Genomic DNA, 9,933 nt, shown 5'->3' on the forward strand with positions numbered 1-9,933 from the left:
ATATACTTTTATTTTAGTAGAAAAAAATACTGTATATTAAGAATGTTGCAGCTGCAGACAAGCTCTTTATGGGAAGCCTGATTCCTGCTCTGAAAATATAGCCACCCAGACTTCTTATTGAGCAACATTTTCTAAATTTAGGGTCACGCTCTGTAAATCAAATATAATTTTATGAATTTTAAATTTTGCCAATCTTTTATTGTCTGGTGGCAATCTTTTCAGCTCGGCAACCAGGCTCCTCATAAAGAGCTCATCTTCGTCTGTGCAAGACTCCACTTGTTTTGGTAAATACAAAAGTAGTGTTTTGTCAATTATTGCTTCTACCCTATACAAACACCCTACTTGGTTTTCAAGATTCAAGAGTTGTATATTCATATGTATATTATTATTATACCACACAACGCAATTCTTATTTTGTTCACTTCTCTGAGCAGACTACATTCCATAATTGAGCATATAAATAAATAGCTATAAAACAACAATCAAAAACAATGGTGGTGAAAATGTAGTGCTAAATATTATGTTGTGAAAAATATTCAAGCAAAATATTTATGCATGCAGTAAGAGGCAGATTAGTCAATTCACAAAAATTGAAGTATTAAATATGCAGTACAATGAAAAGCATACTGTATCATAATTCCATATAGTGTAGAGTAATCCTTCGCTGTATCGCGGTTCATCTTTCACGGGTTCGCAGCTTCACGGATTTCTTTCAGTGTGGATATATAGTTATTTTACAGCACATTGTGCTCTGAATCCTGAACGGCTAAGGGACTTTACTGTTGTCTCGAAATAAAATATTGACGCTGTACTGTATTGGTTTTTCACTTGTCAATTTATTACAAAAGGCAAGAGGGTCCAAAAGCTTGCGTTTGTCTCTCCTGTGTCTCTCCTCATCGAATGACAGCTTGGTCTCTAGGAGCCGATCACGTGACTTGTAGGCGTGCTGAGAGCAAACGCACACACTATGTAGACAGACAGTAAAGGAGAAATGCGCAGCTTTGGAAATCTGACTTTTATTTCTTTTATAATAAATGGACATTTCAAGTGTATTGTTATGATATAAGGGGCTTCACTTTATTTCGATGTCCGGGCATATCCGTTTATAGAAAAAGAAAGAGCTCGACAATTACTCATAACAATGTGCGGGTTCAAGACGAAGAGGCATAGCTGGGACTGTGAAATACGTGAGTGATAATATTTCCAACTTTGTATTACCATATTAAAATGATTGTTTTAAACAAATTTGGGGCTTTAAAACAGGTTTTGATTTTTGGTTTTATTTTAATCTATAGTTTAGTATTGCATTGTAAAATAATAAAAAAATAAAGCTGGCTACTTCATGGATTTCACTTTGGCGCGTGTTATTTTTGGAACGTAACCCCCGCCATAAATGAGGGATTACTGTACACCAAGAGTGTCAAACTTATTCTAGCTCAGGAAGGAATGGAGGAAAATATATTTAAGTGGACACGTAAAAATCATGTTTATTGTTTATATTTTCAAAATAATTAGTGTCAATTATTGGAAGATTTGTGGTATGTGTGCAAGCCTGTTATTACATCCCAGCCAATAGTAGGGGTGAATTGAAAATATCTTTTCAAAAATCAAATGAAGGATTTATATTTCACTTTTTGTCCCCCCCCATTTCAATGAAACATATTTGTGTCAATATCAATTTTCTATGATCATTTTCCCAGTCATTCATAAAATACATCTTTTGAATTGACCACATTAGATGTGTAAAGTGTATCGTGAACTGTAGACCATATGCAAGCTATACAGTAAATGTGAATATTTACATTGGCTGCACTTCATTAAAATACATTACTAACATTTTTAACAGTCGGAGGAAAAGCTAAAATAATGAGACTGTTTACTACATCTGCATCTTGAGCAACAAACTTCAATTTTGCCCCCAGTGCATGTCTACATACCCATAGGCCGTGACTCTGGGGCACAGGCAGCAGAACTTCCTGCTTCTCCCACCACCACCTCCAGAAGTTCCTATTTCCTCAGTAGTTCTTCATCTGTAAACTGAAGTAGGACTAAATACAGTGTGTTTGTGTGTGTGTGTGCATCTAAAGTGTGGTTGTGTGTGGCACAGAGACAAACCTCTCAAGGGTGCCGGCGATGGTGTAGTTGCATCCGAATGTGATTCACCTGCACCGCTTTATTCTGCGGTCCTGTCCATCTTGACCTCTCGCTTTCATATTTCCACTCGTCACTCTAGGGGACACGTAGGGATTGAGAAAGGACAGTACCGCAGAGTATTTTTATTTTTGGGTCGAGACACCAGCATCTCCAATTTTTTTGCGAGTCAGACTCGCTCCGTTTATAGCGGAGATATGTGTCCCTCAACCCCTTCCACTTTTTCCGGCAGATGTCCTCACGTGAAAGAAACTATTTTAACATCGCTATCAAGTGACCGACTGTGTCTACTTTGGCTAATGCTAGAATGCTTCTCTTGATACAATTTGAAAACTGCAACTGATAAAATTATAACAACCAAAATAAATACATACCAGGTAAGCCAAGTTCCTTGCTCAGCTTACTCCAGGTCCCGCTTTTTGTTGTCACGGTACTCGAGTGTGGAAACGTCATTTAACTCCAGGTGTTCGGAGACCGCAATTATCAAGCTCTCCTCCATCTTGCTCTCAATGTGTGGCCACAACTCCGCCTCTCCAGCGAGCCGTGCGTGACGTTGTACACCCCCAAAACTTGGCTGTCGCCAAGAAGCGAAGAGCGAAAAAAGTTAAATTTTTTCAACTTGGGGCGAAAGGCGAAAATTCGCTTCGCGTGACACCGAGCGACCATTCACATCGCTCCATTCGCGTCCATCGCGTCGCCCAACGTGCCTTCCCGCCCATTTGCGCGAACTCCATTGACTACAATACAAAACTCTCCGCTTTTTCGCCTCATTTGCGTTCGGTGTGAACGCAGCATTTGAGTTCTATTTCTAAGTTGTTCCATAAACTGACTCCTTGAACAGATACACTTCCCTTGAACAGATACACATTTGCTTGACCGATGGGGAAAAAAAACAAAACAAAACAAAAAACAGGGCTCAAATCATGAGGAAAAAGTCTGTGGCTTATAGTCCGAAAAATATGGTACTTTAATAGACTGCAGTTGTCTCCACATTTTAAAGGTCGCTTATCTTTCTTGCATGCTCTCTCTCTTTAGCACTCTCACTCTCTCGCACTCTCTCTCTCTCTCTAACACACACCCACACACATACACACGCACACACTTGTGTCGGTGTATGTATTGTAATGACCTGGCTGTGAATAAGGATGCACACAACCGTCAGCTTGGCTCCAACACTGGAGCTGCTGTTGTCCACAACTCACGCCAACTCTAACTAACTTGAAAAACAAGCCAGTTTCCCTACGTACATATGAAAAGTTCCTATCCTTGGAGTGTTAGATGAATGAAAATGCTGTTCCGTGTGATTACGAATGTGTGTTGAATGCTGAATGCGATCGGAAAAAAGCATCAAATATTTTGTTTGTGGCAACGAGTCTAAGGCAGAGGTGTGGTTCCAATATTTTTATTGTAATCTTTTTAGAAACAATAATTTAAAATACTTAAATAAGGCTGGAACGTCCTTGTCCAGTGCACTGGAAAGGTGCATGCACTTCCAATCAATAAATACCACCACCTAGTGAAATACACATGAGCACACACACAGACACACACTTGTGAACGCAACAGAAAAATCCAGTGACGCTAGAGGGAAGGTTCCAGCCCTGTAAAAGAAATTTAAAAGTGAGTAAATAAATAGCTTAATGTGCAATCAAACAACTGCTTAGTACTAAGATCAACCCAAAACGGACGTTAAAAGTCCAACAATACAAGAAATCACAGTCCGGATGAGTGGAGAGGGCGCTGGTCCCCGCCTGGGAATCCACATAGGTGGGCGACTGAGACATGGAGCACCTCCCGCCGTGCGAGGCGAACACCGCTCGGTTGTATCACATCCCGTATAGCCAACTAAAACAAAGCAGCAGCGTCTGCAATATTCAATGTCCGCTGCACAGGGAAATACAAGAAACATTCACATTCCAATCAAACTAATAAAACACCATTGGAAAGAGACTTCATACCTGTGGAGCAGATACTTAAGTCACGGGAAAGACAGGAACACAGCCGCTCATTCGGCTGTGTTGCAGATCGCGCAGGGTTTTAGTAAAACCGTTTTACTGCGTCGTGCGACTGACTTACTTACTTACCACTTACTTTAAAAATAGCCTAGAATCAAAATTAGTGATGGGTTGATGAGGCCATATGGAGTGTGTCGGCACACTGACACTTTGTGTTGATACTGTGTCAATATTGTGTCATCAAATACTGACAAATTCTGGAGGTTTAAAATCCCTGCAGGTAACCCACTTGGCAAACTGAACTGACCTCGTGTATACCAGGGTCGTCACTAGACCTAATAAATTAGGAATTATGACAGATACTTATAAAGTATTAAATATAATGATTGAGCTTATTTAAAATTTAATATACCATACTGTTTTTAGGTAAATGTTTACAGTTAAAACGTTAATTGGCCCAATGTAATTCAATGGGAGTTTTAGGAATAGAAAATGAGGATTTGTGGGAACCTCATGTGTATATGTAGAATAATATGAAATTCGAATTATTAAAATAGATAAACTATTATTCATCTAAGAAGTGATGAGGGTGCAAACACTGTCAAGGCTGGACCCGCGCACCCTTCTCACATTGGTCCGGCACTTTAACCACCGTAGCAAGCAGCCTGTTAATGAAATACAGATAAAATTCCACTCGACAACGAATGCGACTGTCTCCCATTGGGCAGGACACAGATACAATTCTAATTGACAACAAATGGGAGTGTGACAACGAGTGGGAATGAATGTTGGATTGGTTCGAAAAATATGTAATTATGGGAAAAATATCTGCAATGTATGAATTATGGGAATGTTGGGAGTGATAACGCGCTCACAAGGCAGTGAAGCAACTGTGTGATTTGGCTCGTTTCAGCGGTTGCGTCGCATTGACAGACTGTCAGGGTTATCATTAAAAGTAGACTGAGACAAACCCTGCTGCTAAAGAGCAACATAGTAACTCAGACCAGCCAAGATTGACTTTTCTCCGCCTAAGCAAAGGGAAAAGCTTGGCGTACATACTCATGCATTGCCAACAGCATTATTCGTCGCTCAAGCGCCCCCGCCTGCTTTTTATTCATTCAGCAAAGCATTGCACATTACAAGACATGGCCACCACCAACAGCTGGGCCAAGGTCCCAGCTTACACTTTCCTGTGTCACGTTCTGCTATGGGTTTTGTTGTAGAGATTTCGGGTTGTTTCTTTAGCCATTTAGTTTGTATTAGTTTCTTCCCCGCGTCTGCCTGCAAACCCTCTCCGTCCTCCTGCGTTTTTGAGTCCCTTTCCCTCCACCGCCTCACGTCGCCATGCAACGACGTGACAGAATAATCCGACCAAAAATGGAACCAGCAGGATGCTCGCGGCGTCGTACAAAGCGCCGCCACACTGCTGGCCCCTGTCCTCAGCCTGTCGCCTGTCCTCGTTCCCCCCGTGTAAGTCACCAGTCTCTTCTCTCTGCGTCGCTTTCCTCCGTGTTCCCCGTTGATCCTTCCGAGCTTCCGTATTCCACCATTTTGCCCCCGTTTGTTTTTCGTGATTCTGATTTCTCTGATTGTGAAGATTATTCACCTCCCTCGTTTCCATCTGAGCAACCACCATCACCTACACGCCCCCCTCATTAGACGTTATATTCAGACTATTCAGACCTAGATGACTGTCCTTTTGTTAAATTTCGCTCGAGTACCAGCCCTAATTTTGTTTATCCCAGTCCAGCTCACTATGAAAATTTCGGTTTTGAAACAGGATATCCTTATTTCAGCCATTGCCTTTCGGAGTCTGATTGTGAGGAGTTAGATGCTGAGCTGCTCTATTCTAGCTCAAGTCCCGCTGAGTCGGACTACGATTATTTTGATTTTGTTTCCGATAGTTCCTTCTTCCATGACCGAGAACCCTAACTGCGGCACCCGTCTGGCCTTCTGCCCCTCCCGGCGGCGGGCGCCACAGCAGGGTTCATCACTCGTCTCGTCATCCAGCTCCTGTCCCAGTAAACCAAAATCTCGAGCCACACCCTTCACGTGCAATTTCCCCCGTTCCGGTCGTTTCCCTTCCTGATGCTGTCGATAGTCACCAACCTTCCAGGCGGCAGGCTGACTCAGTTAGTTCCCCAGTTCCGGCGCCACAGCGTTTGCACGCGCCACGGCGTTTGCACGCCTCCGTTCCGGCCCCCGTCTCTGTGCCCAAGCAGCGCAAGCCCTCCGAGTTTCCCAGTCCTTCCGAGCCCTCCGAGTTTCCCAGTCCGTCCGAGCCCTCCGAGTTTCCCAGTCCGTCCGAGCCCTCCGAGCTCCCCAGTCCGTCTGAGCCCTCCGAGCTCCCCAGTCCGTCAGAGCCCTCAGAGTTCCCCAGTCCGTCAGAGCCCTCAGAGTTCCCCAGTCCGTCAGAGCCCTCAGAGTTCCCCAGTCCGTCAGAGCCCTCAGAGTTCCCCAGTCCGTCAGAGCCCTCAGAATTCCCCAGCCCGTCAGAGCCACCACAGCCGCGTTTGGAGACTCAATCTCTGGCGCTGCCAGCACCTCCCAAACCCTCACTCATGGTGCTGCCGCTGCTCTTTGAGTTTCTAGCCTCGGCGTTGCAGTCAGCCTCAGAGTCTCAGGCCGGGCTGTGGCCGTCCCCAGAGCCCTGCGTCACGCCGCAGTCGGCGCCTTCCAAGCCCCGCGCCACGCCGCAGTCGGCGCCTTCCGAGCCCCACGTCACGCCGCAGTTGGCGCCTTCCGAGCCCCGCGTCACGGCGCAGTCGGCGCCTTCCGAGCCCCTCGTCAAGCCGCTGCCCGCTCCAGAGTCTCTTGTCAAGCCGCATTCGGAGCCTCCCCAGTCCCATGTCGCGCCTCTGCCGCAGCCCGCTTCCGAGTCTCATGGCACGCCGCTCTCACGGTCCCGAAACAAGCCACGACTGCCCTCCGAGCTGCCGGCCATAACACTGCTTCCGCCTCTCAAGCTGACCATCAATCCTTGGCAGTCTCCACTGCTTCAGGTCAGTCCCTTGCAGTTATTAAATTATCCGGTCTGTCCCCAGCAGCCAGGGACGGAAGAGCTTCGGCACCCGCCTCCGCAGCAAACCTCCACAGCACCACTGCAGCCAGAGCCGCCAGCCACGGCCCCACAGCAGCCAGAGCCGCCAACTAGGGCACTGCTGTACTCGCTTGAGTTGGCTCTACAGTGGTGGCCGCCGTCTCAGGTCAGTTATCTGAACTCACCTCCGCTTGTGGCATGCCCCCAGTGGCCGAATCACGTCGGCGCCCAGCCGACACCTCCCGGGTCTCCGCCCCTCGGCGCCCAGCCGACGCCTCCTGGGCCTCTGCCTCCTGGGTTTACGCCCGTCGGCACCCAGCCGGCGCCTCCTGGGTTTCTGCCCGCCGGCGCCCAGCCTCTGTCTCCCGAGTTTCTGCCCGTCGGCGCCCAGCCGGCACCTCCGGGGCCCTCCTCTCTAGGCGTCTGCCTCTGCTGGCGTCCCAGACGCCCACCCGACTCTCGCCGCCGGGTCCGCTTTGTCTGGCTTCCCGGACGCCCGCCTGACTCTCGCCGCCGGGTCCGCCTCGTCTGGCGCCCAGGACGTCCTCCGGACGCTCTCCGCCGGGCCTGCATCATCTGGCGTCCCGGACGCCCACAAGACTCTCACCGCCGGTCCTGCCTCGTCTGGCGTTCCGGACGTCCACCTGACTCTCACCGCCGGACCTGCCTCATCTGGCATCCCAGACGCTCGCCGCCGGGTCGGATTCGCCTGACATTCTGAATGTTCTTCCGGCCTGGCTCGTTGAGGCTAGCGCCCGTTCCTCAGGGTCCTGCACCTCAGGGTTGCCTGACTTGCGGCAACAGCGTTTTGGACTGTTTCTTTTTGTTTCGGGTCGTTCTTGCCCTCCTCCGGTCCCCCTTCCGCCCGCCCTGCGTGACGTTTTTGACTGGTTTCTGTTTTCTGGGTCGTCTGGGATCTGACCCTTGAGGGGGGGGTTATGTCACGTTCTGCCTGAGTTACGTTCTGCTATGGGTTTTGTTGTAGAGATTTTGGATTGTTTCTTTAGCCATTTAGTTTGTATAAGTTTCTTCCCCGCGTCTGCCTCTCCTTTCTGTCCATTAGTTTTATCTTGTCCACCTGTCGCCTGTGCGTTCCTGCCCTTCTGTGTCACCCAATCAGCTTCCCCTGCCTCTTGTCTCTCCCAGCTGTTTCGCGTTGTCTTGTTAATAGCCTCATGTATTTAAGTTGCAGCCTTTTTTATGTTAGTCGTTGGATTATTGTACCTAGTCACTTCGTGTTCCCTGTGCCTCTGTACTCGCCGTTCATTCTTCCCCTGTCGTCCCATTAAGTCTCGTGAGTTATATTCAGTTCCTCATTTATTTTGCTACTTTGTCAAGTTTTTGTCTTCTGCTTTTCCTGCCTTGTTTTGTTATTAAAAGAGCATTTTTGTTTGAGCAAACCCTCTCCGTCCTCCTGTGTTTTTGAGTCCCTTTCCCTCCATCGCCTCACGTCGCCATGCCACGACGTGACATCCTGCGTCAGGAGCTTTATCTAAGGACTGGGGCGAGATGAACTAGGACTGCATAGATGGATAGCAATGCACACTATTTTAGACAAGAAATGTGTGGACAAATATTAATATAAATGTAATGTTATAATTCTTTACTTTTTTACTCGTCATGATGACAGGTTAGGCTCTGCCTTCCCTGACCGCACGTCACTGGTGGTAACAGAGGACACAGATTGCTGTTTAATTAAGTACATTGTTTGATTTAGCCGTGGTAACAGAGGACACAGACCGCTCAAGTAACTGTGGTAACAGAGGACAAGGATCTGTCTTTAAATGAGTACTAATTGAAGAGTTGAGTGTACGAGGTAACAAAGGCTTCGTGTCTCGTTGTAGCTGGCGCAGCCCCTGACGCGGGGGGCATTGCAACGTTTCCGTATACGTTGGGGATTTTGGGACCCTCAAAAACGGACAGGGACTTAATTGACTGCTATTTCGGGAGATGAGTATGTTACCAGTGAATTCGGGGGATGAGTGGGATGCAGAATGTGGTAAATTTGGTTGTGAAAGTTATGGTGGAAGATGGCATAATACAATGGATGAGTTATGGAGGGAACTAGAAAGTCAGTTGTTGCCATGTGTGGAAAAGAAGAAGCAAAAAGTAAAACAAGCCGAGTGGAAAAAAGTGTGTGTGAAAAGGAAGGAGGATAAAAAGGTTAATAGAGATAAATGTACATTTGCACATTTGGCTAAGGATTTTCAGATGGCAGAAAGTCATTGCTGTGGAAAAAGAGTTGAGGAAGAAGGAAGAGGAAAGTGGATGGATGAAGAGGAGAAATTTAACCAGAGAAATAAAGGAGTATGATAAGTTGCGGTGCAATTTGCATGAAATATGTTTGATGATGACTGATTTGGCTGCTGTTCTGGAGGAAAAAGCTGGTCAATTTGACCCGCCATCAGGGGTTGCAGAACAGGGCAGGACCACTGCACCCTCCGAGCACACTGAGCCATCCCAAACTGCATCTAATGATCAAAGAGTAGCTTTGCAAGCCTCAGTTTACATCCCTCAGTCACCGTGGTGACTGACCAGATCACCCCCAACATAAAGACATACAGCTTGACCGAGTAGTTAGACAGGCGAACTGTGGACAATGTGCATCACAAGGTCCAGAGTGGTTGTCCTTAGTGGACAAATTAAGAGCCAGTATGGTGGGAAAAAAAACGCACCCAGCAGCAGTATGGGGTAGACACAGACATTAAGATTAGATTTTTTGCAGAAGAGGCATTAATGGGGGGCGGCGCGCCCTGGATCCAAGCTGTCAAGAGACACACTGATGGT

At 47.0% G+C, this 9,933-nt stretch overlaps 1 long non-coding RNA gene across 1 annotated transcript; it reads right to left on the minus strand.

The window, feature by feature from the left end:
* Positions 1–717: 717 nt before the first annotated feature.
* Positions 718–7,973, minus strand: LOC148415248 (uncharacterized). The gene is made up of 3 exons (XR_015867503.1): positions 2,116–7,973; positions 1,938–2,037; positions 718–965 (listed from the first exon to the last, which is right to left on the minus strand). It is a non-coding gene; the product is annotated as an uncharacterized LOC148415248 (long non-coding RNA).
* Between the last annotated feature and the right edge of the window lie 1,960 nt (positions 7,974–9,933).

The sequence above is a fragment of the Hippichthys cyanospilos genome, chromosome 12 (assembly GCF_059441005.1).
Source record: "Hippichthys cyanospilos isolate Australia breed blue-spotted pipefish chromosome 12, RoL_Hcya_1.0, whole genome shotgun sequence".
In the NCBI taxonomy this organism is placed as follows: Eukaryota; Metazoa; Chordata; class Actinopteri; order Syngnathiformes; family Syngnathidae; genus Hippichthys; species Hippichthys cyanospilos.